General features: G+C 37.8%; 1 long non-coding RNA gene and 1 pseudogene across 1 annotated transcript; both read left to right on the forward strand.

The window, feature by feature from the left end:
* Positions 1-875: 875 nt before the first annotated feature.
* LOC112673153 (SWI/SNF-related matrix-associated actin-dependent regulator of chromatin subfamily E member 1-like) lies at positions 876-2,259 on the forward strand (annotated as a pseudogene).
* Positions 2,260-18,719: 16,460 nt separating this feature from the next.
* On the forward strand, positions 18,720-20,548 carry LOC112673283 (uncharacterized). The gene is made up of 3 exons (XR_003144718.1): positions 18,720-19,148; positions 19,279-19,432; positions 20,500-20,548. It is a non-coding gene; the product is annotated as an uncharacterized LOC112673283 (long non-coding RNA).
* Positions 20,549-25,272: the final 4,724 nt, after the last annotated feature.

Below are 25,272 nucleotides of genomic sequence, written 5' to 3' on the forward strand. Positions count from 1 at the left end.
CTGGGAGCCTTTCCCCTAAGATCAGGAACAAGACAGGGATGTCCACTCTCACCACTGCTATTCAACATAGTACTGGAAGTCCTAGCCTCAGCAATCAGACAACAAAAAGACATTAAAGGCATTCAAATTGGCAAAGAAGAAGTCAAACTCTCCCTCTTCACCGATGACATGATACTCTACATAGAAAACCCAAAAGCCTCCACCCCAAGATTGCTAGAACTCATACAGCAATTTGGCAGTGTGGCAGGATACAAAATCAATGCCCAGAAATCAGTGGCATTTCTATACACTAACAATGAGACTGAAGAAAGAGAAATTAAGGAGTCAATCCCATTTACAGTTGCACCCAAAAGCATAAGATACCTAGGAATAAACCTAACCAAAGAGGTAAAGGATCTATACCCTAAAAACCATAGAACACTTCTGAAAGAAATTGAGGAAGACACAAAGAGATGGAAAAATATTCCATGCTCATGGATTGGCAGAATTAATATTGTGAAAATGTCAATGTTACCCAGGGCAATTTACACGTTTAATGCAATCCCTGTCAAAATACCATGGATTTTCTTCAGAGAGTTAGAACAAATTATTTTAAGATTTGTGTGGAATCAAAAAAGACCCCGAATAGCCAGGGGAATTTTAAAAAAGTAAACCATATCTGGGGGCATCACAATGCCAGATTTCAGGTTGTACTACAAAGCTGTGGTCATCAAGACAGTGTGGTGCTGGCACAAAAACAGACACATAGATCAATGGAACAGAATAGAGAACCCAGAAGTGGACCCTGAACTTTATGGTCAACTAATATTCGATAAAGGAGGAAAGAATATCCATTGGAAGAAAGACAGTCTCTTCAACAAATGGTGCTGGGGAAAAGAGAAACGAGGCTGGAGCTGCGGGCGCTTTTTCTGCCCGCGGTGTCTCAGATTCATTCTTAAGGAACTGAGAACTTAATCTTCCAAAATGTCAAAAAGACCATCTTATGCCCCACCTCCCACCCCAGCTCCTGCAACACAAATGCCCAGCACACCAGGGTTTGTGGGATACAATCCATACAGTCATCTCGCCTACAACAACTACAGTCTGGGAGGGAACCCGGGCACCAACAGCCGGGTCACAGCATCCTCTGGTATTAGGATTCCAAAACCCCCAAAGCCACCAGATAAGCCGCTGATGCCCTACATGAGGTACAGCAGAAAGGTCTGGGACCAAGTAAAAGCTTCCAACCCTGACCTAAAGTTGTGGGAGATTGGCAAGATTATTGGTGGCATGTGGCGAGATCTCACTGATGAAGAAAAACAAGAATATTTAAACGAATACGAAGCAGGAAAGATAGAGTACAGTGAATCTATGAAGGCCTAGCATAATTCCCCCGCATACCTTGCTTACATAAATGCGAAAAGTAGTGCAGAAGCTGCTTTAGAGGAAGAAAGTCGACAGAGACAGTCTCGCATGGAGAAAGGAGAACCTTACATGAGCATTCAGCCTGCTGAAGATCCAGATGATTATGATGATGGCTTTTCAATGAAGCATACAGCCACTGCCCGTTTCCAGAGAAACCACCGCCTCATCAGTGAAATCCTTAGTGAGAGTGTGGTGCCAGACGTTCGGTCAGTTGTCACAACAGTTAGAATGCAGGTCCTCAAACGACAGGTCCAGTCCTTAATGGTTCATCAGCGAAAACTAGAAGCTGAACTTCTTCAGATAGAGGAGCGACACCAGGAAAAGAAGAGGAAGTTCCTAGAAAGCACAGATTCATTTAACAATGAACTTAAAAGGTTGTGCGGTTTGAGAGTAGAAGTGGATATGGAAAAGATTGCTGCTGAAATTGCACAGGCAGAAGAACAGGCTCGCAAAAGGCAAGAGGAGAGGGAGCAAGAAGCAGCAGAGCAAGCTGAACGTAGTCAGAGCAGCATGGTTCCCGAGGAAGAGCCAGCTGCTAGTAAGACCCAGGAGAAGAAGGACGACGAAAGCATCCCTATGGAGACAGAGGAGACACACCTTGAAGAAGCAACGGAAAGCCAACAGAACGGTGAAGAAGGCACATCTACTCCTGAGGACAAGGAGAGCGGGCAGGAGGGGGTGGACAGTATGGCCGAGGAAGGGACCAGTGATAGTAACACTGGCTCAGAGAGCAACAGTGCAACAGTGGAGGAGCCACTGACAGACCCCACACCAGAAGATGAGAAGAAAGAATAAATGTTGCCTTGTTTTATGTGTTCTAAATACTTTTTTAAATGAAAAAAAAATGTTTTTTGAGTTTAAAAAAAATAAATGGTGCTGGGAAAATTGGACATCCACACGCAGAAGAATGAAACTAGACCACTCTCTTTCACCATACACAAAGATAAACTCAAAATGGATGAAAGATCTAAATGTGATACAAGATTCCATCAAAATCCTAGAGGAGAACACAGGCAACACCCTTTTTGAACTCGGCCACAGTAACTTCTTGCAAGATACATCCACGAAGGCAAAAGAAACAAAAGCAAAAATGAACTATTGGGACTTCATCAAGATAAGAAGCTTTTGCACAGCAAAGGATACAGTCAACAAAACTAAAAGACAACCTACAGAATGGGAGAAGATATTTGCAAATGACATATCAGATAAAGGGCTAGTTTCCAAGATCTATAAAGAACTTCTTAAACTCAACAGCAAAGAAACAAACAATCCAATCATGAAATGGGCAAAAGACATGAAGAGAAATCTCACAGAGGAAGACATAGACATGGCCAACAAGCACATGGGAAAATGCTCTGCATCACTTGCCATCAGGGAAATACAAATCAAAACCACAATGAGGTACCACCTCACACCAGTGAGAATGGGGAAAATTAACAAGGCAGGAAACCACAAATGTTGGAGAGGATGTGGAGAAAGGGGAACCCTCTTGCACTGTTGGTGGGAATGTGAACTGGTACAGCCACTCTGGAAAACTGTGTGGAGGTTCCTCAAAGAGTTAAAAATAGACCTGCCCTATGACCCAGCAATTGCACTCTTGGGGATTTACCCCAAAGATACAGATGCAATGAAACGCCGGGACACCTGCACCCCGATGTTTCTAGCAGCAATGTCCGCAATAGCCAAACTGTGGAAGGAGCCTCGGTGTCCATCGAAAGATGAATGGATAAAGATGTGGTTTATGTATACAATGGAATATTACTCAGCCATTAGAAACGACAAATACCCACCATTTGCTATGACATGGATGGAACTGGAGGGTATTATGCTCAGTGAAGTAAGTCAATCAGAGAAGGACAAACATTATATGTTCTCATTCATTTGGGGAATATAAATAATAGTGAAAGGGAATATAAGGGAAGGGAGAAGAAATGTGTGGGAAATATCAGAAAGGGAGACAGAACATAAAGACTCCTAACTCTGGGAAACGAACTAGGGGTGGTGGAAGGGGAGGAGGGCGGGGGGTGGGGGTGAATGGGTGACGGGCACTGAGAGGGGCACTTGACGAGATGAGCACTGGGTGTTATTCTGTATGTTGGTAAATTGAACACCAATAAAAAATAAATGTGTTAAAAAAAAGAAGGAACATACCTGAATATAATAAAGGCCATCTATGAAAAACCCGCAGTTAACATTTTACTCAATGGTGAAAAGTGAGAGCTTTCCTCCTAAGATCAGGAAAAAGACAAGGATGTCCACTCTCACCATTTTTATTCCATAGTATTGGAGTCCCAGCCACAATAATCAGATAATAAAAAGAAATAAAAGGCACTCAAATTGGTAAGGAAGAAGTAGAATTGTCACTCTTTTCAGATGACATGATATTATATGTAGAAAACCCTAAAGACTCCACCAGAAAGTTACTGGAACTGATAAATGGATTTGGTAAGATCACAGGATACAAAACCAATATACAGAAATCCATTGTATTTCTATACACTAATAATAAAGCAGCACAAAGAGAAATTAAGAAAACAATTCCATTTACAGTCACACCAAAAATAATAAAATACCCAGGATTAAACTTAATAAGGAGGTGAAAGACCTGTATTCTGAAAACTATAAAATATTGATAAAAGGACAGGTGGACATCATAGCATTGCAAAATACAGTATCTAAAAATAAGATATCATCACATGACTTTAGCAATAGGCTGGACACAACAGAAAACAGGATTGATGGACTCAAAGACAGGCCCACAGAAAATATTCCAACTGAAGAACAAAGAGAAAGAGAATGAAAAACAATTTTTAAAACAACCAAAAATAAGCATAAGAGTGATTGGGACATGATAAAATAAAAATCTAACACATATGTAAATGAACTGCTGAAATGAAAGGAGAGAGATAATGTAACAGAAACAGTATTTGAAGACATAAAGAATGAGAAGTTTCCAAATCTGCAGACAGATACAAACCCATATGTCCAAGAAGCAGGATAAATAATAATAAAGCCATATCCAGGCACATAATAGTCAAACCATTGAAAACCAAAAGTGTAAATTTTAGAAAATTGTAAAAGCTGTCCAAAGGAGTGAAAGATTTATTACTTTCAGAACAACAGTATGAATTATACAGGACTTCTTAATTGAAACATGGATGGACCTAGAAGGTGTTATGCTAAGTGAAATAGGTCAGACACAGAAAGACAATTATGGCATGATTTCACTTATATGTGGAATCTAAAAAACAAAACAAATGAACAAACAAAAAAACAGAAACAGACTCATAAACACAGGGAACAAACTTTTGTTTGCCAGAGGGAAAGAAGGCAGAGGGATGGGCAAAATACTGAAGGGGATTAAGAGATACAAATTTCCAGTTATAAAATAAATAAGTCATGAGAATGAAAAGCATAGCATAGGGAATATAGTCAACAATATTGTAATAACTTTGTATGGTGACAGATGGTAACTACACTTACCATGATGATCATTTCGTAATGCATATAAATGTCCAATCTCTCTCTTATGTACCTGAAACTAATATAATATTGTATGTCAACTATACTTCAATTTAAAAAAAAAAAGAAAAAAGGAGAAACTATGGAAGCCAGAAGATAATGGAATTGCATTTTTGAAGTATTGAAAGGAAAACACCAAACTGTCAAACTACAACTTTATTCAGGGAGATAACATCCTTCCAAAAATGAAGGCAAAGTAACAATGTTTTCAGACAAACAAATCTGAGAGATTTTATCATCAATAGACTCACACTACAGGAAACATTAAGGGATATTCAGTACAAAGGAAAATGATCCCGGATAGAAGCACAGAAGTACAAGAAAAGATGAATAAGGGATGCCTGGGTGGCTCAGTGGTTGAGCGTCTAGTCTGCCTTTGGCCCAGGGCATGATCCCAGGGCCCTGGGATCGGGTCCCGCATCCGGCTCCCCGCAGGGAGCTTCCTTCTCCCTCTGCCTATGTCTCTGCCTCTCTCTCTGTGTCTCTCATGAATAAATAAAATCTTTTTTTAAAAAAAGAATGAATGAATAACACTCAAAAGAGGTAAATAAGTGGATAAATATACTGTTGTCTTTTTAAGCAACAATAATAACAATGTTTTGTGGATTTGACAAAATATGCAGAAGTAAAATATGTAGCAACAACAGAAAAACTAATGAAGGAGGGGGTAATCAGAGTCAAACTGTTGTAAAGTTCTTGTATTAAGAAATTGGTAAAAGTATTGATTTAAGATAGATGTAGTAAGTTAAAAATTTGTAATTTCTAAGATAATCACCAAAATACTGATGTTAATAGGTATAAGTACAAAGCTAAAAGAGGAGATAAAGTAGAATGATAAAGATATTTAAATAATGAAAAAGTGTGGTAATGATACAGGGCTAAACAAATAAATTTGTAGACAGCCTAAAGAAGACAAAAAGAGATCTTAGCATATATGGAAATATAATAGTTTATATCATATACTTTTCCAAAACAATCTCCTGAAATGTCCGCCATTTACTCTTGGTTTTATCATATAGAAATCTGAAATATGCAGACTCAGATGCAGACAGACACACACACATACTTTACATAGTTGAAGATGATTACTGTTCCCTCTTAATTCTAGTTACTCTGGACCTCTTGTGATGTGATTTCTCCACCCTCTATCACCCCATGACTTCTCTTTTGGGCCCACTCCATTTCATCAGCATCTTTTTTTGGGTAAAGATTTTGTTTATTTATTCATGAGAGACACACAGAGAGAAGCAGAGGGAGAAACAGACTCCCTGTGGGGAGCCTGATGCAGGACTCCATCCCAGGACCCCAGGATCACGACCTAAGCTAAAGGCAGATGCTCGACCACTGAGCCACCCAGGTGCCCCTACAACAATAAGGTTTGTTTCTCCTTTTCTTTTGTTTCTTTTTTAACCACTGAGCCACCTAGGCATCCCTCGTCAGCATCTTTAGAGTGCTATCCAGAAGGGGGCACCAGGCTCCAGGAGCATTCCAGTCCAGAATGGTACAGAATTCTGATATATCCACATTTGTTAGGTATTTCAGGAAGAGTCTCCTTATTGCTGTATACTGAACTTAGAGATAATGGAAACATCTACATCATTCTACATTCCACACTATTCATCCTCTATTCTCATCTTGTAAGTTGGCCTTTTGAGGTCATGTTTAGGAACTTTAGATATTCTTTATTATCTTTCTTCTCATTGAATCTGTGTCACAGTTCTAGCCTGAATTTGTCTTGGACCCGAAATCTGTCATCCTGATACATTTGCTAACCCCATCTACCATATTCTTCAAATTTGATGTGTTACTTTCATAAACTTATGAAATAGGATACGTTCAAAAGGTCGCATACTGTAGATTCTCTGTCGGTAAGAGTTCTACATTGGAAAGGGGCAGCTAAAATCCTTAAAGTCCATTATAGAGAGCAGTCTTTGTGTGTCACAGTTTGCTTAGAGGTGATTCACTGAAATGGAGTAGTGAGCAAAACAAAGAAAAGTGGGGAAGAGAAAAGCAGCTAATGTTCTGATGTGTGGAAATGTCACTGTTGACCTCATCAAGTAATGTACCTCCTCTATTCTCCTAGCTTCTGAATACAACAAGCCATTTCAAAGGCAGTTTTACAGTCTGTTTCCTCTTCTTTCTCACTCTTTTTACTCCTGGAAAATCCCTGCTCATCTTTTAAGCATCAATTCAAACATCACTTTTTCTCTGTTGTATCTTTGACTCTTTACCTTTATCTTCTACTCCTATCACAGGGATGAATAATAGCTTGCTCATATGCGTTCCTCTAACTCAATGTTCAGTTTGATATATTACAGTCAATGTTTTATATGTCTGACTCACTAGTTTGTGCACTTCTTGAAAATAGAACTCACATCTGACTTGTTTTGTTTTCCCAGTAGCTTCCACAGGGCTTGGCCCATAAGAAGTGTTCAAGAAATATTTATTAAATTTTTAAAAATTGCTTAATTGAAGGACTGGCCTCAAAGTATTTGGTCAAAGTATTAAGGACCCAGTACTCTGCTCAAATAGAGAAAAAGATTGAAATCCTTTAGCCATGGGATAAAGGGTCGCAAAGGAATGGTGACATGCAGGAGCCAAAGGAATACTTACATATGCTATATAATAGAAAAAGGTAGCTGATCTCAATGAGATGTATTCAATTCTAATTATAGAATCCTCACCATGCATATATGAGTATATATTTGTGCGGGTGGGGTAGGAGGGGAGCATGAGAAAATGGTAGGAAAAGGGAAGAGGAGGTCTTAAAGAGAAGCCACAGATAGTAACTAAAGCCTGGTACATTCAAAGTGTGCTATAAATATTTAATGATTGATTGAATGAATGGAGGAATGAGAGTGTTTAAAGTGTTTGCCTGTGGCTTCAACAGAGAAATCTACTTTGGGTGGTGGAGAATAAAAGATTTCTAGATTATTAACATTAGGAGAGAAATTAGAAAAAGAAGAGGAAGGATTTGAAATAAAATGTAAAAGGTGGCCAAAAGAAAGAAAGGGTAGAAGAGTATATTCAGTGATTAGAGGGAAAACTTTGGGTTTTAAACATGTATTTCCCAAAGTGGACTCATTGGCATGATCTGATGTATTGGAGGATCCATCTAGCTTTATCTAGTAAAAAATCTGAGTTTAATAAATAGCTGTATATGAGGCATTGAGTTAAGATGAAAAGTTTCATTCATTCAATGTAATTTTATAAGTTAGATATCTATTACTGTACTAATAAAGTCATGTGTTTCCAACCCACATAGTTGGCTGCTATTTATGCAGGATCAGCAATATTATTCATGATGCATTTGGGCACAGAATTTAAAAATTAAGTGATTATTTCCTGAGGAAATAATCCCTGTTAAGGATATACTTAGAATGTAAACACTGCATCCACAGAGTTACTCAGACAGTATCATCTTGGTTTGATTAAATCAGTCATCCAGTTCATCAGAAAATGGTTCTGGTAGGGCCAGGGGCTCTGTGAAGTAAACATGAAATATCCCTAAAAGTGTGCTACTCCACATTCTGTCCAAAGTCATATAATACTGAAAACCTTTCTACCAACTAATTATTTAAATGTATACTATTTTGAAAAGAAAACATTATGCGGTATTCTGAATGAAACTTTTTTTTTCATTTTAGAGAGAGAGAGAGAGAGAGAGAGAGACAGTGTGCATGACCTGGTGGGAGGGGCAGAGAGAGAGAGAAAGAGAGAATCTTAAACAGACTCCAAGCCCGGCATGGAGCCCAATGCAAGGCTCAATCCCACGACCCTGAGATCATGACCTGAGCCAAAATCAAGAGTCTATCCCTTAGGCAACTGAGCCACCCAGGTGCCCCCTGAATGAAATTTTATATGAATATAAAATGGTATATGAATTTCAACTGGTATATGAATTTCAACTGAGAATAAATGTAAATATAATAAGATATTAATGGAGTGGTACTTGATAATAACACAAACTAAATATATATAAATTATTAATATATAATACAAATTAAATATATACAAATTAAACTTAGGTGGAAGGGATCCCTGGGTGGCGCAGCGGTTTGGCGCCTGCCTTTGGCCCAGGGCGCGATCCTGGAGACCCGGGGTCGAATCCCACGTCGGGCTCCCGGTGCATGGAGCCTGCTCCTCCCTCTGCCTGTGTCTCTGCCTCTCTCTCTCTCTCTCTCTCTCTCTGTGACTATCATAAATAAATAAAATTAAAAAAAAATTTAAAAAAAATAAATAAACTTAGGTGGAAAAGTCAAATGAAAAAATAAAGCTAGGACCAAGGGATTAGCTTAAGAAAATAAATAAGTTTTATGAGAAACTGATTTTGTATATGAAACCCAGATTAGATCAGAAAGTGCTTTGTAATATTTAGAATCAAGGCAACAAAAGTAAACCAAGATGTGATTCCCAGGTAATCAGGTTTCTTACTCATTCACCCTGAACTAAAGACATACTACCATGGTTTCTCACAACATGCTTCTTCTCTTATTTCAAGTGTTCTTGAATGATCAACACTTACTTCTAAAAGCTTGGTGATTTGCCTGCTTCCTCTTTTTATGCCTTCCACACTCATCTGTAGGGTCCCTGAAAACCTTCATGCCTGCTATCCCACTCCCAACTCCATTTCCCATCTGCTAGAACCAAATTTTCATCTAGAGTAAATTTAAAAGGCTCAGTATGTGAGCTCTGCCTTCTTTGGGTGCCTGGCTTTAATACCTGGCCTCCTGCCTAACTGACATCTCTTTTTGTTCAAGTTCCAGAGCTCAGCTCTGGTTCCTGCACTGAAGTCTTATTTGATTCCCCTCGTTCTTGGGAACTCAAGCCCGTCCTTTTGAATACTCAATGTTTCTTTCCTGCCTTGTTCTCCCATTTACTGACTGAATCCCACAATGCTTCCTGTACTCACTTGGTCAAGCTTCTTCCTATGGCCTCCTGCTGGCTATTTACAGGCACTGTAAACTCCAGTAAGTAGTCATATGAGAAAGAGGCCATTCTTGGAGGCAATTATTTTAGATGTTAGTCTCAACTAAAGTTATGCATTAGAATCACCTGGGGAGCTTTTGGAAATACAAGTAACTGACCACAACCCATATTTAAGTTTAAATTATTTACAGATGATTGTGACACTACCCATAGATAGAATACAAGGCTATAAACTTCATGGAGGAATTGATTCTTTGACCTTTGTTTCTTTGTCTTTCTTCCTGTCATTCCATTCTTTCTTCCTTCCCTCTTTCTGTAAACTTTTGCATGTAAAGTGCCTGGCACATGGTAGGCACTCAGAAACTGATTACTTACTGATTGATCATCAGGAAGATGGCAGTTGAGTGGAAAGACCAAGAATTCTGAATGTACTAAGTGTGGCATATCTTGATAGAAATGTGACTCCATTTTCTATAGCAGTAGTTCTCAAATTATTTGGTTGTATTCTCAAATCATTTGCACTGATAAAAGCGGAACTCCAAAGAGCCTTTGTATGTGTGTGTTATATCTGTTGATGTTTACCATATTAGAGATTAAAACAAAAATCGGAAACATAAGAATACACTTAAATTCATTCCATTAGTCATCAGAGTGGTGGCATCATCACTCATCATGTAGCCTCCAGAAAATGCCATTGTACAATCAAGAGGGAATAAGAGGGGAAAAGGCAAATAACATTTTAGGTTTGTTATAAAAATGGTTTTGACCTCATGGATCTTCTGAAAGGGTTTCAGGGACCCCTAAAGTCCCATAGATTACCCTTTGAGAACTGCTGCACTATAAGGATAAAAACTGATGAGAGAAGAGGAGTGGATCTGAGTCCCAAAAGCAGGCAGCTGGGATAAGGTCAAAGCCTAATCACAGAAATCAGATCTGGGAACAAGCCCAAAGATTGCCTATGGGTGAGATAAGATTGTATGAGTATGTAGGCAGAAATTTAAAGTGATTCTGTTTGATAGCAAATATGTCTAAGTAACACCTGAGCATTTGTCTTTGTCTTACATATCTTTTGCTTGTAAGTAGCCATTCATTTTTAAAAACCAAGACAACAGGCCCAGAATGGGGTCATTTATGCTCAACCTCATGTCACCAAACTGAGATTTAATTTAATTACAGTTTTGGGTCTCCTGGAAAGGACTTGATCAAGCCAGCCAATCAAGAATCACCTGACCAGAACTAGTTAGGTAATCTGCCTGATAGATCCCCTGCCACCCCTAAAGGAAAGTGACCTTGTAACAAAAAACATGCTTTTTTGTCTAGTATAACTTCCTTGTTCCCATTCCCCTCTGCTTGTAAAAATCATTGAGTATAGCTCCTTGGAGCTCCTTTTTGTCTGCTAGATTGGATGGGGCCCAATTCATAAATCATTGAATAAGGCCAATAAGATCTTTAAAATTTATCCAGTTGAATTTTTATTTTTAGCAATGTTGATTTAATATGTGATGTTTTAAATTTAAAAAATATATGTAGAAAGCATACAGAGTTGGCTATGCTTTTAAAATTCTTCTTTCCTCTGTGATTCATGCCTAAAAATAGCTTAGTCAGACATAGATGGAATCCCTGGATCTGTGCCTATCTCTCCCTCATCTAGACTAGTGGTTCTCAGACTTGAGTGGGCATGAGAATTACCTGGAACACTTGTTTAAATGCAGATGTAACAATCTGGAAGGTCCACGTTTGACATACTTTAATAGTTGCTCCTGGTGTTCCTGAGCAGGTGGAAGAAAGACCTTTTGAGAAATGGTGCCTTGTACAAACACAGCCCTTACCTGGTGACATTACCCAGGTGCCCAGGGGGAGGTGTAATTTGTCTCATGGATTTTTGTCTTGTACACCACTACCTAATTTAGTAAGAGAATAAATCACATCCCTCAATCATGGAGTTTGAATTTTGGTTTGGAAATACTTGGTTTTGGGACGCCTGGGTGGCTCAGTGGTTGAATATCTGCCTTTGGCTCAGGTCATGATCCTGGGGTCCTGGGATCAAGTCCTGCATCAGGCCCCCTGCAGGAAGCCTGCTTTTCCCTCTGCCTGTGTCTCTGCCTCTCTCCCTGTGTTTCTCATGAATAAATAAATAAAATCTTTTTTTTTTAAAGAAAATACTTGGTTTCTTCAAGAGTAAAATGAAATACTTTCTTTGAGACACCCTCTTTGTTAGGTACCTCCAGTCACTATTGAGCCAACCTGAAGGAGCTAAAGCATTGGGACATTTGGCTTTCCTTGTTGGGGTGGGAACAGCCAATGTCTGACAGCATATGCTGTTTATTCTCTAAGAGGAAGGAGTGGGGAGGGGGCCTATTTATAGGTACCAAGTAGCTGAATTCTAAGGAAGGCTGGCTTTTGTGTTAGAAGGGTTGAGACCACTTTAGACTTTGTAATTTCTTTGAGTCAAGTTTACTCTATTGTGAAAGAGGGTAGTAAACCCAACTGGTTCCCTTTTATCCATGGCTCCAGAACAAATGTTCCTAATCTAAGAAGCCTACCAAACAAACAGGGGAGGTGACTGTGCCATTCTGGTGGGTGAGGAGTTTCCCGGCAGCTTGTTCTTTGCTGATGAGGAGGATGGTTTTCTTTCCAGTCACTGTGGGATGCAGCAGACTTCCTCTGTTGACACCCACAGACTAGTAACATTTTCATGAAAAAGAACATGATTTTACATCTTATTCTCTTGACAGAACATCAGCAGACAGGAGAACTTTTTTTTTTTTTAATGGCTACATCTTTGAAGTAGGAGTTCAGCGGATCAAGGTGGCTGAGATTTCACTTTTGACACTGATCGTTGTAAATGACAGAGGGTTACTTTGTGAAGGCAATGAGAGTTCATGCAAAAGCAGCCTCGGGGGCGGGGAGGCTGGAAGGGAGGCAGGTGGAAGAAACAGGGAGGTGTTGGGGAGAGGAGCTAAAAAGAGAAGAGTGCAGGGGAGAGAGGTCCAAGGACTGCTTGTTCTCACTCTGGTGTTCATAGCACCGCGAGACTATTGTCCAGCAAATTGTGAATTTCAAAAGCACAGGACATTTTTATCCACAATCTCCGTGACTAAGAGCAAATTACCTATTGAAAGGCAGGGAAAAAAAACCCCACAATGTTTGCTTCTTTAATGAAGATTACAGGTCATATCCCTCAGAGAGATTGTGGAGCACAGTTTGGGCCTTCTGTTTATTGCTCTGTCAAGGCTCAGCAGGTATGCTTTTCCCAAAGGCCCCCACACAAGCTGTGAACAGGCCACATGATCGGGTGATCAGAATCTCTATTTCTTCCTCAATTATAAATGATAATAGCAGAAGTTTTCTTTGGTGAACAATTCTTTCTAGAAGTGCCAAGAGCCAGTTTGTAGAGTAGCTTTAGAATAAGTCTCCCAGAATATTCTTCTGTAGTTATAGAAGTGGCAGGGATAGCATGGGTAAAATGACTATGGGGTCTTCCTTCACTCATCCCAACAGCCACATAAGTCACATCTAGCTTTGGAGCAAATCCGCAGATTCTGAGGTCTTGACCTTGGTCAATACCTTATTTTTAAGATCCTGCAATTAGGCACTTGGAGGAACTATGGGGTCTTGTATTCAGCTTAGCTAACTAGCTGCTAACCAGCTAGATGACCTTAGGTTGGTCACTTAATCTTCTCTAGGTCTTACTCTCTCTATTTTGACTTGGGGCTATTCCCTGCCCAATCTTATATAGTGCTTGGGAGAATCACATGACAGAATGAATGCGCCGTGACATTGTGAAGTCTGTACTTCCTTTTTAAGCCCTTGTTAGCCAAAGGCATAGGTGCTAGGAGACATGGATGAGGTAGAAAGTAACTCCATTCACATGTCTTTTCAGACTTCTGCAACCACTGGGTGTGGTTGTATGGCTCTGATCACTGTTAAAGCTGCGAGGGCTTAGAAGATCCTGAAAGAAATACTGCTGTCAACCATACTGTGTTTGAAAACTAGGGGCCTCTTCAGATTGGTGTGATTGGTTGTAGACAGGCCAAGCCTTTGTCGGGGACAGAGGAGTACAGTACATGCACGTGTGAATACAGAGAGACAGAGACAGAAACAAAGAGAACAGAGACTGAATCCAGAGAAGTAGGATATAGGATATACAATCAAGGAAGAAGGCCATTTACTATTCATCTTAACTTCTTTCCTTTCTATATGTGACCCAGGATTTAGAACACTGAATTTTTGTTCCCTGTCAGTACTATAGAGCAGGGCCCAAACCTATTGCTGTCCCCTCCATTACACACACAGATTGTTCAAGTGTGTCCTGATGTCATGGAGAAGGCAGTGTTTCTTTCGGTGATCTGTCCATATCTTTCCCTTAAAGGTGAGGTTGATATGAAGTCTTTCTAGGATTATGGAACAATGCATTCTCTGGGAGATAGGAATTGCTATCCTGAAAACCCAGGTATTCTTTAAATCAAGAAAAGAAAAGAGATTGATTGATTGATTGATTTTACTTTTCTTGAGGTTACCATTCCTGTGGCACCATTCCTGTTTCGAAGATATCTACATTAGGATGTTCTTAGAAACTCGCAGGAATATAAAAGAGTTGACAAAACCATGTACCTCTACATACAACTAGGTGATTTTCTTTTCTTTTTTTCTTTTTTATATCCTGGGTAGGATAACTTTTCTTTTTTTATTGAAGTATAGTTGACACACAATGGGTTTTTTTAAGATTTTATTTATTTATTCATGAGAGACATACAGAGAGAGGCAGAGGCATAGGAAGAGGGAGGAGAAGCGGGCTCCATGCAGAAAGGCTGATGTGGGACTCCATCCTGGGACTCTGGGATCACATCCTGACCCAAAGGTAGACACTCCATCAATACAATGTGGTACAGGCACAAAAACAGACACATAGATCAATGGAACAGAATAGAGAACCCAGAAGTGGACCCTGAACTTTATGGTCAACTAATATTCGATAAAGGAGGAAAGACTATCCATTGGAAGAAAGACAGTCCCTTCAATAAATGGTGCTGGGAAAATTGGACATCCACATGCAGAAGAATGAAACTAGACCACTCTCTTTCACCATACACAAAGATAAACTCAAAATGGATGAAAGATCTAAATGTGAGACAAGATTCCATCAAAATCCTAGAGGAGAACACAGGCAACACCCTTTATGAACTCAGCCACAGTAACTTCTTGCAAGATCCATCCACGAAGGCAAAAGAAACAAAAGCAAAAAATGAACTATTGGGACTTCATCAAGATAAGAAGCTTTTGCACAGCAAAGGATACAGTCAACAAAACTAAAAGACAACCTACAGGATGGGAGAAGATATTTGCAAATGACATATCAGATAAAGGGCTAGTTTCCAAGAACTATAAAGAACTTCTTAAACTCAACACCAAAGAAACAAACAATCCAATCATGAAATGGGCAAAAGACATGAAGAGAAATCTCACAGAGGAAGACATAGACATGGCCAACATGCACATGAGAAAATGCTCCGCATCACTTGCCATCAGGGAAATACAAATCAAAACCACAATGAGATACCACCTCACACCGGTGAGAATGGGGAAAATTAACAAGGCAGGAAACCACAAATGTTGGAGAGGATGTGGAGAAAGGGGAACCCTCTTGCACTGTTGGTGGGAATGTGAACTGGTGCAGCCACTCTGGAAAACTGTGTGGAGGTTCCTCAAAGAGTTAAAAATAGACCTGCCCTACGACCCAGCAATTGCACTGCTGGGGATTTACCCCAAAGATACAGATGCAATGAAATGCCGGGACACCTGCACCCTGATGTTTATAGCAGCAATGTCCACAATAGCCAAACTGTGGAAGGAGCCTCGGTGTCCAACGAAAGATGAATGGATAAAGAAGATGTGATTTATGTATACAATGGAATATTCCTCAGCCATTAGAAACGACAAATACCCACCATTTGCTTCAACGTGGATGGAACTGGAGGGTATTATGCTGAGTGAAGTAAGTCAATCGGAGAAGGACAAACATTGTATGTTCTCATTCATTTGGGGAATATAAATAATAGTGAAAGGGAATATAAGGGAAGGGAGAAAAAATGTGTGGGAAATATCAGAAAGGGAGACAGAACGTAAAGACTGCTAACTCTGGGAAATGAACTAGGAGTGGTGGAAGGGGAAGGAGGTGGGCGGGGGATGGGGGTGAATGGGTGACGGGCACTGAGAGGGGCACTTGACGGGATGAGCACTGGGTGTTATTCTGTATGTTGGTAAATTGAACACCAATAAAAAATAAATTTATTTAAAAAAAACAAAAGTAGACACTCAACCACCGAGCCACCTTGGCATCCCGGTTGATACACAATATTATATTAGTTTCAGGTGTATGACATAGTGATTTGACAACTATATACATAACTCCGTGCTCACCACAATAAGTGTGGTGACCATCTGTCACCATATGAAGGTTATTACAGTATTATTCCCTATGTTGTACTTTTCATCCCTGTGACTTATTAATTTTGTAACTGGAAATTTGTACCTCTTAATCCTCTTCACTATTTTGCTCACCCCCTCCTCACCTACCTTCCCTTTGGCAACCATCAGTTTGCTCTCTGGATTATGAGTCTATTTCTGTTTGCTTGGTTTTTTTTTGTTTGTTTTTTAGATTTCATAGGTGATTTTCAAGTTACCATTTCATTATCATGCATTGAATTCTTCTCTGCTTACATCTGTTACTCTGAGTTCAAGTCACTGTGTGGCCCAATGGAGAAAGAACTGGACTGGGAGTCAGGGGAACCCATTTTGCCTTATTTAGGTCACTTCATTTCTCTAAAACTGAGTTTCCTGTCTTCCAAATGAGGGTCTTAGGCTGGGTATTTTTTAACGTTCCTTCCAGTCTAATATTCCATGATTTCATGACTCTGAGGAGAAAAGTTTAGCTTAAAGGAGCCAGAACTGGGAAAGGATTGAGCTAGGGGGCAGTGTGCCACTAAAAGTCTGTGCCACTTAGAAATCAGACTCACAGGACATGATTGTAATCCAGCAGCAGCATCCAATCCACACTAATTGGTCTTTAACACCACTAGGTCATGTTAACTTAGGTGGTAGGCAGTACAGTAGTTCTTTCTCCTTAAGCTTCCATTATTGCTGCCCTTTTTCAAAAAATATGATCGGTACTATGTAAATAAATAAAAAATATTATTTTAAGTGAGGAATAAAGATGAAAAAGGGAATTTCTTGAGTGAAGGTCTCAGGAAAACAGGCAGGAATCAACTTGGTGCAAGCTGGATCTCACAGGTCAATATCAACAGGCCTCAAACTCTCTCAGCGTCCCACAGAGAGGAATGCTTACACCTGGCATGCTGAGACACATTGAGCTTATAGTTCAAGAAAGGTACTCATGGGTCCCTCCCATGTCACCTCTCTATAGGTCAAGTATGAGAGCAGCCATTCAGAGGTTGGGAGATCGTAGAGAGTATGAGCTTGGGCATCAGCTTTTCAGGGGGTTGCATGTCCTCACTGATACCACTGGGAGACTTAGTGGTTTACTGAGACCCCAAGCAGCTCCATCAGATGGAGGGAGGGGGAGCCATCAAGCCCATCTTCCTCATTGCCAGCCAACTCGAAGAGAGCTGTGTGTGTGCTGGGAGTGGTCAGGTGGTTAGTCTCCTTTCCACACATCTCCTGCAGGAAGCTTTCCTTGATGACAATAGTTCATGTTGCTTTCTCCTTTCCAAAATATCTTTCATACCAATTGCCTATAATGTGTAACTCATAATTTATTGTATTGGTGTAGAACATTAACATATCTGATTTAATATATTAAGGGGGGGTCGAAGGTACAAACTTCCAGTTATAAAATAAGGAAGTCATGGAGATGTAATATACAGCATGATGATTATGTTAATAATATTGTATTGCATATATGAAAGTTGCTGAGAGAGTAAATCTGCAAAATTCTCATCACAAGAAAAAAATGTATAACCATATATGATGATAGATGTTAACTAGGCTTATTGTACTGATTATTTTGCATTATATAAAAAATATCAAATCATTGTGTTGTACACCTGGAACTAATATAATGTTATTTGTCAATTATACCTCAATCAAAATTTTTGATTTAATATTGTCTTCTTTCACATGCAGTCTCATTCAATCAAGTCTTATCTTTCAAAATATACCTAGAGCATCCTACCTGTAGAGATTGTGTGTGTGTTGTCAGGGGTGGGGGGTGTTTTCTTTGTCTCCATAGTTGCTACAGAATAGACTGCTTAAAAACACTTCAGTTAATTCTTATCAATTAATAGAATACTAAGCATTGTCTAACAATTATTTCACGTAGTTATGGATGTCTGGTAGAACAGATGGAGAGACTGCCAAGGAAATATTCTAGATTTTGGTAATTTGGGACCTACCTTTCATAGGAAATAAAATAATTATCTCCTTGCTTTTGCTGTCTTCTGACCACTATTGTCAAAGGTGTATCTCCTGCTTCCTTTTCCAAGGATTAGCCAAAAAAACCCCAAAACTAGCTTCACTCTTGATTAAGCCTGGAACATGAAGTTTCATGTTGGAGTTGTGAATTTATTTTACTGACAGCTGATGCAGCACCTATCCAGGGACCTGCCTTTACCCACTCAAGACCCTGCCCTACATCCTCATCCAGAGTTCACCTTACCAGAACCCTGGCAATTGCTATCCTCTTTTGTTTATCTAGGAATGGATTGGTCCTTGGATCACCATTGACCTCTTTGTTCATGTGTTTCTTGTGTTTCTCACAGTGAGTTCCATGGAGCATAATTTTTTCAAAATTAAAAAAAAATTCTGGTCAGATAAGCTTTGTTAATCTTTTACCTATTCTAGGAGAGTCATCAAGTACAGTCTCATCTTAAGAGCACTAAGAAATTTCAGCATAAATTGACTTAGTTTTGCTTAATTCAGAGCTTCCCAAATATTTTTTTTTTTTGCATATGGAAACATCTTTAGAAAGACACTTTAAAAAATTAGAGCTCTAACCAAAGGTTACTTTCACCTAAACATCTGTGCTCTGAAGAAGAGTTTAGGGAAAAAATCAAGGAATAATTTTGGAAGATTCTTATTTGTCATAATTTTAATGGAACTCGAAGGGCAGAGGAGGCAAGAGTGAGAAAAGAACTGCCAACTGAATTTGAAGACAGTCTGAAAACAGAAGTGCTTTCAAATGCCAAGGCACAGTCATTCTTCTAAGGAAGAATATCAGGTTTTGTCAAGTTTTCTTAAATCGACATTTCATCAATCAGACAAGAAGAATTTGCAAAGTGAGCACAAGTTCAACATGGTTCTAGCTACCCTGTGTATCTCCATTTTTATCTCCACTCTTCTGTGCCCTGCTGTCTCAAGAAACTGACCTGTATAGACCATATGGTCTTTCTTGTGCTCTATTTCCAGCTGGGTTTGTCCACCGGGAAGCATCAGCAGCATATTGGAATGATGACTTCAGCTAACTGAAGCTAGCTCTCCTACTGTAGGCTTGCTGAGGTTGACCATATCCCCGTACAGGTCACAGCCTTCTCCACGTAGTGCTCTCTGAGTCCAGGCTCTGGTAAGCACATCTTCTGCTCACCCTCTCAGGACTAGGGGTGGTAAAAGCACTTCACTGTAACCTGTTTCTCATAAGGCCATATATGAGATCCCTACATCTTGATGAAACACTATCCCTACCCTCAAGGAGCTTACAACCTCATGCTGTAAAGTTACCATTGGAGAAATATATATTGGCACGCACGACATCCGTTGTATTAGAAGAGAGATGCTATAGAGCAGTGAGGTATTTTTTTAAAAGATTTTATTTATTTATTCATGAGAGACACAGGCAGAGGGAGAAGCAGGCTCCCTGCGGGAGCTCTCTCCCAGGACCCCGGGATCATGATCTGAGCCAAAGGCAGATGCTCAACCACAGAGCAATGTAGGTGTCCCTAGAGCAGTGAGTTTTGTTCCTCCTTTTTTTTCTTTAACAGCTTTATTGAGGTATTATTGGTATGCCAATAGAGTGCACATATTTAAAATGTATAATTTGATAGGTTCTGACGTATGTATATACCCATGACACCATCAACATCTAGCCACATCAAGATAACAAACATATCTATCACCCCCAACAATTTTTCCACATCACTTTGTAATCTCTCCTTCCTGTCAAACTCTCGGCTCACAAAAACCTATCCTCATGCTACCACTAATCTGTATTTTGTTAATATAGATTAGTTTTTCATTTTCTAGAATTTTATATAAGTAGAATCATAAATGAGTGTGTACTCATTCTTTATCTGGCTTTTTTCATTTGGCAGGATTATTTTGAAATTCATTCACGTTGTAGGGTGTATCAATATTTCATTTTTCTTTATTTCTGAGTAATATTCCATTGTATGGCTATACAACTGTTTACTTATCCATTTACCTGTTGAGAGACATTAGAGCTGTTTCTAGTTCTTGACTTTTATAAATAAAGCTGCTGTAAACATTTATGTACTAGTCTTTGTGGGGATATATGCTTTCATTCTGCTTTGGTAAATACCTAAAGGTTAACAGCTGCATCACATGGTAGGTGTATGTTGAACTTTTCAAGATACTGCCACACTCTTCCAAAGTGGTTTTGTGTTTCCACTACAGTGTATAAGAATTCCAGTTGCTCCACATCCTCACTGAACACATGATGTGGTGAGTCTTTTTAATGTTATTCATTCCAATAGATGTATAGCGGTATCTCATTGTGGTTTTAATTTGTATTTCCCTAATCGTTAATAATGTTGAGCATCTTTTTACATGCTTATTTGCTATCTGTATATCTTCCTGAAGTGTGTGTTCAAATATTTTGCCTAATTTTTTATTGGGTCTTTTAAAAAAATTACTGAGTGTTGAGAGTTCTTTTTTAAAGTTTCTTTTGAAATTTATTTTATTTTATTTTTTAAATTTGAACTCCAGGGGCATCTGGGTGGCTCAGTGGTTGTCTGCCTTTGGCTCAGGTCGTGATCCCGGCAGGGTCTTGGGAATGAGTCCCGCATCTGGCTGCTTGTAAGGAGCCTGCTTCTCCCTCTGTCTATGTCTCTGCCTCTCTCTCTATGTCTCTCATGAATAAATAAATAATTTTTTTAAAAAAATGAATTCCAGTGTAGTTAACATACAGTGTTATATTAAAGTGTACAGTATCGTGATTCAACAGTTCCATATATTTCCCAGTGCTCATGAAGATAAATGTACTTAACTCCCTTCACCTATTTCACCCATTCCCCCACCCACCTTTCCTCTGGTAGCCATTTGTTTGTTTGCTATACTTGAGTCCATTTTTTGATTTGTCTCTTTTTTCCCCTTTGTTTATTTGGTTTGTTTCTTAAATTCCACATATTAGTGAAATCATTTCGCATATTTCTTTCTGGTTTATTTTGCTTAGCATAATACTCTCTAGATCCACCCATGTTGTTGCAAATGGCAAGATTTCATTCTTTTTTTGTGGTGAAATAATATTCCATTGTCTCTATATACTGTATCTTCTTTATCCATTCATCTGTTGATGGACACCTGGGCCGCTTCTATAATTTGGCTATTGTAAATAATGCTGCAATAAACTTAGGGGTGCATATATCTTTTTGAATTTAAATTAGTGTTTTCATATTCTTTGGCTAAATACCCAGTAGTGTGATTACTGGCTCATATGGTAGATCTATTTTTAATTTTTTGAGGAACTTCCATACAGTCTTCCACAATGACTACTTCAACAAATGGTGTCGGGAAAACTGGACAGCTACAATGCAAAAGAATGAAACTGGGCCACTTTCTTACACCATGCACAAAAATAAACTCAAAATGGATCAAGGACCTAAATGTAAGACCTGAAACCATGAAAATCCTAGAAGAGAGCACAGGCAGTAATTTCTCTGACATCAGCCATAACAATGCCTTTCTTGTTATGTCTCCTGAGGCAAGGGAAACAAAAGCAAAAATAAACTATTGGGATTGCATCAAAGTAAAAAGCTTCTGCACAGCGAAGGAAACAATCACCAAAACTAAAAGGCAACCTACAGAATGGGAGAAGATATTTGTAAATGACATATTTGATAAAAGGTTAGTATCCAAAATATATAAGGAGCATTGATAGTTCTTTGCACATTCTGTATTCAAATTCTTGTGTGTGTATATATACATATATAGAATACATGTGACATCACATATATGATTTTTTTCTCAGTATGCATCTTGTCTTTTCATCCTCTTCAACAGTATCTTAATAAGAGTAGAAATTTTAACCTTGATAATGTTCCATATATCAATATTTGATTTTTTATTGATCATTCATTTAGTGTCACATCTAGGATATCTTTGCCCAATTCAAGGTCATGAAGGCTGTTTCCTAAATTTGTTTTCTAAAAAGTTTATATTTTTAATAAAAGTTTTACCTTTAGGCCTATGACTTATTTTGAATTAATTTTTGTATATGATATGAGATATAGGTTGAAGGGGTTTTTTTGGATATGAATATCCAATATAGATATCCAATTATTCCAACATTATTTGTTGAAAAGATGATCATTTCTCCACTGAATTGCTTTAGCACTTAGAAAAAAATTGACCATATATGTGTTGATCTATTTTTAATCTCTCTATTCTGTTTCTATTTGCATGTCTTTACACAAATGCCATTCTGTACTGATAACTCTAGCTTTATAATAAGTCTTGAAGTAAAATAGTGTAAATCTTCCATGCTTTTTGTTCTCTTTTAAACTTTTTTTGGCTATTTGAAATTCTTTGCATATACATATGAATTTTTAAATCAAATTGTCAATTTTTACACAAAGTCTCCAGAAATTTGCAATGAGATTGTATTAAATCTATAGCCTAACTAGGGGAGAATTGATTTCTTAACAATATTTAGTTTCCCAATCCATAAACACAGTAGATTGTTCCATTTATTTAGGTCTTCTTCAATTTCTCTTAGAGATACTTTGTAGTCTTTTATATGTAGGCCTTTCACATCTTTTGTTATATTTTTCCCTAAGTATTTAATATTTTTGAGGCTATTGTAAAGTGGTATTGTTTTTTGTTTCAATTTTTGATTATTCCTAGTACTGCATATCAAAAATGCTTTCATTTTTGTATGCTGACCTTTTATTCTACAACTTTGCTAATAAATTCACCTATTAGTTCTAATAGATTTATTTTGTAGATCCCATCAGATTTTCTACATATATGATCGTGTTTCAGATAAAAATAGTTTTACCTCTTCCTTTCCAATCTGGATGATTTTATTTCTTTACCTTGCCTTATTGCTGTGTCTAGAACTTCTATTACAAGTGGAATAGATGTAGTATAAATGGACATCCCTGTCTTATTCCTAATCATAAAAAACATTCCATTTTTTACTATTTAGTATGATTTGGGCCATAGGGTTTTTGTAGATGCCCTTTGTCAGGTTGAAGAATTTTCCTTCTATTCCTAAATTGCTGTTTGTTTGTTTTTTTTACTATTTTAAATTTAAGAATGTGTGTTAGATTTTGTCAAACCTTTTTCTAGGACAATTCAGGTGATCACATATTTTTTTCTTTTTAGTTTGGTTATATGATGAACAGAGTTCATTGCTTTTTTAAATGTTAGGCCAACTTTGCTTCACTTTGACAAGTCTCATTTGGTCATTATATATAGTACGTTTTGTGGGATTTTATTTTTTAAAATTTGTTTTGAATTTATTTTTGCACCTGTGTGCATGAAGAATATTGTTTTGTGGTTTTCTCTTTTTTTTGTAATGTCTGGTTTTGTTATCAGGACAATTGTGGCCTCACAGGATGAACTAAGACATAGTTCACTGTTTTCAATTTTAGGAAAGTGTTTATGCGAGATTAGAATTATTTCCTCATTAAATATTTGGTAAAATCCACCAGTGAAGCTAACTGGGCCCAAACTTTCTTGTGTGAGAAGGTTTTTAACTACAAATTCAATTCCTTTAAGAGATACAAGGAAATCCACATTATCTATTTCTTCTTTAATGAACTTTCAAGCAATTCTTGAGTTGTATCTAGATTGTTGAATATCATGGAATAAAATTGTTTATAAGTTCCCTTATTATCCTTTTAATATTTATAGAATTTTCTATTGATGTCTGCTATTTCATTCTAGTAATTGTAATATTGGTAATTGTGTCTTCTCTCTTTTTTTCCTGATCAGTATGACTAGAGTTTAGTCAATTTTATTGATCTATTCAAATAATTAACTTTTGGTTTCATTGACTTTTTTCCTATCATTTTCTGTTTTTTTTTTTTTCTGTTTCATTGATTTCCTCTCTGGTATCTATTATTTACTTTCTCCAGTTTAATTTTGGTTTAATTTTCTCTTTTTTCTAGTGGTTTAAGGTGGAAGAGAGGTCATTGATTTCAGACCTTTCTTCTTTTCTAATGCTGGTATTTAGTGCTATAAACTTCTCCCCTAATTACTGCTGAATTGACATCTCACAAATTTTGATATGCTGTGCTTTTATTTTTATTCAGTACAAAATACTTTCTACTTTCTCTTTTCATTTCTTCTTTGACCCATGGGTTATCCAGATGTGTGTTATTCAGTTTCCAAAATTTTAGGGATTTTCCAGAGATCTTTTCATTATTGATTCTAAAGGAAATTCCACTGTGGTCAGAGGACATACTTTTTATGACTTAGATCCTTTAAAATTTATTGAAGCTTGTTTTATGGCCCAGAATATGGTCTATCTTGGTAAATATTCTGTGTGCACTTGAAAAGAATGTGTATTTTGCTATTGTTGGGTGGAGTGCTCTGTAAATGTCAATTAGGTCAAGATGGCTGAAAATGTTGTTTAAATCTATATCCTTGATGATTTTTCTAGCTACTTATTCTATCAGTGATTTGGAGAGGGGAAATTTAAATCTCTAACTATGGTTGTGAATTTACCTTTTCCTTTTTTGCCATTTCATTAGTCTTACTTCATGTATTTTGAAGCTTGTTATTAGGTGCATAAATTTTTTAAGATGGTAAAGTTCTCTTGATGAATTGATTTCTTAATCATGATGAAATGGCTTTCTTTATCCCTGGTCATATACTCTGTTTGGAAGTCTACTTTGTTTAGTATTAATATAGCCACTCTAGCTTTCTTTTGGTTACTGTTAGCATAGTATATCTTTTTCTCTCCTTTACCTTTAACTTACTCGCATCTTTATGGGAAGACTATAGTTAGATATTGTTTTTTTAATTCAGCCTGATAACCTCTGCCTTTCTATTGAGGAATTCATACCTTTACATGTCATTTAATTATTAATATGGTTAGATTTGAATCTACCATCTTGTTATTTGTTTTCTAATATCCCATCTGAGCTTTTTTCTTCTTTCTTTTTCTTTACCTTCTTTTTGATTAATTTTTTAAATTATTCCATTTTATTTCCACTGTCA

The sequence above is a fragment of the Canis lupus genome, chromosome X (genome assembly GCF_003254725.2).
Source record: "Canis lupus dingo isolate Sandy chromosome X, ASM325472v2, whole genome shotgun sequence".
In the NCBI taxonomy this organism is placed as follows: domain Eukaryota; kingdom Metazoa; phylum Chordata; class Mammalia; order Carnivora; family Canidae; genus Canis; species Canis lupus.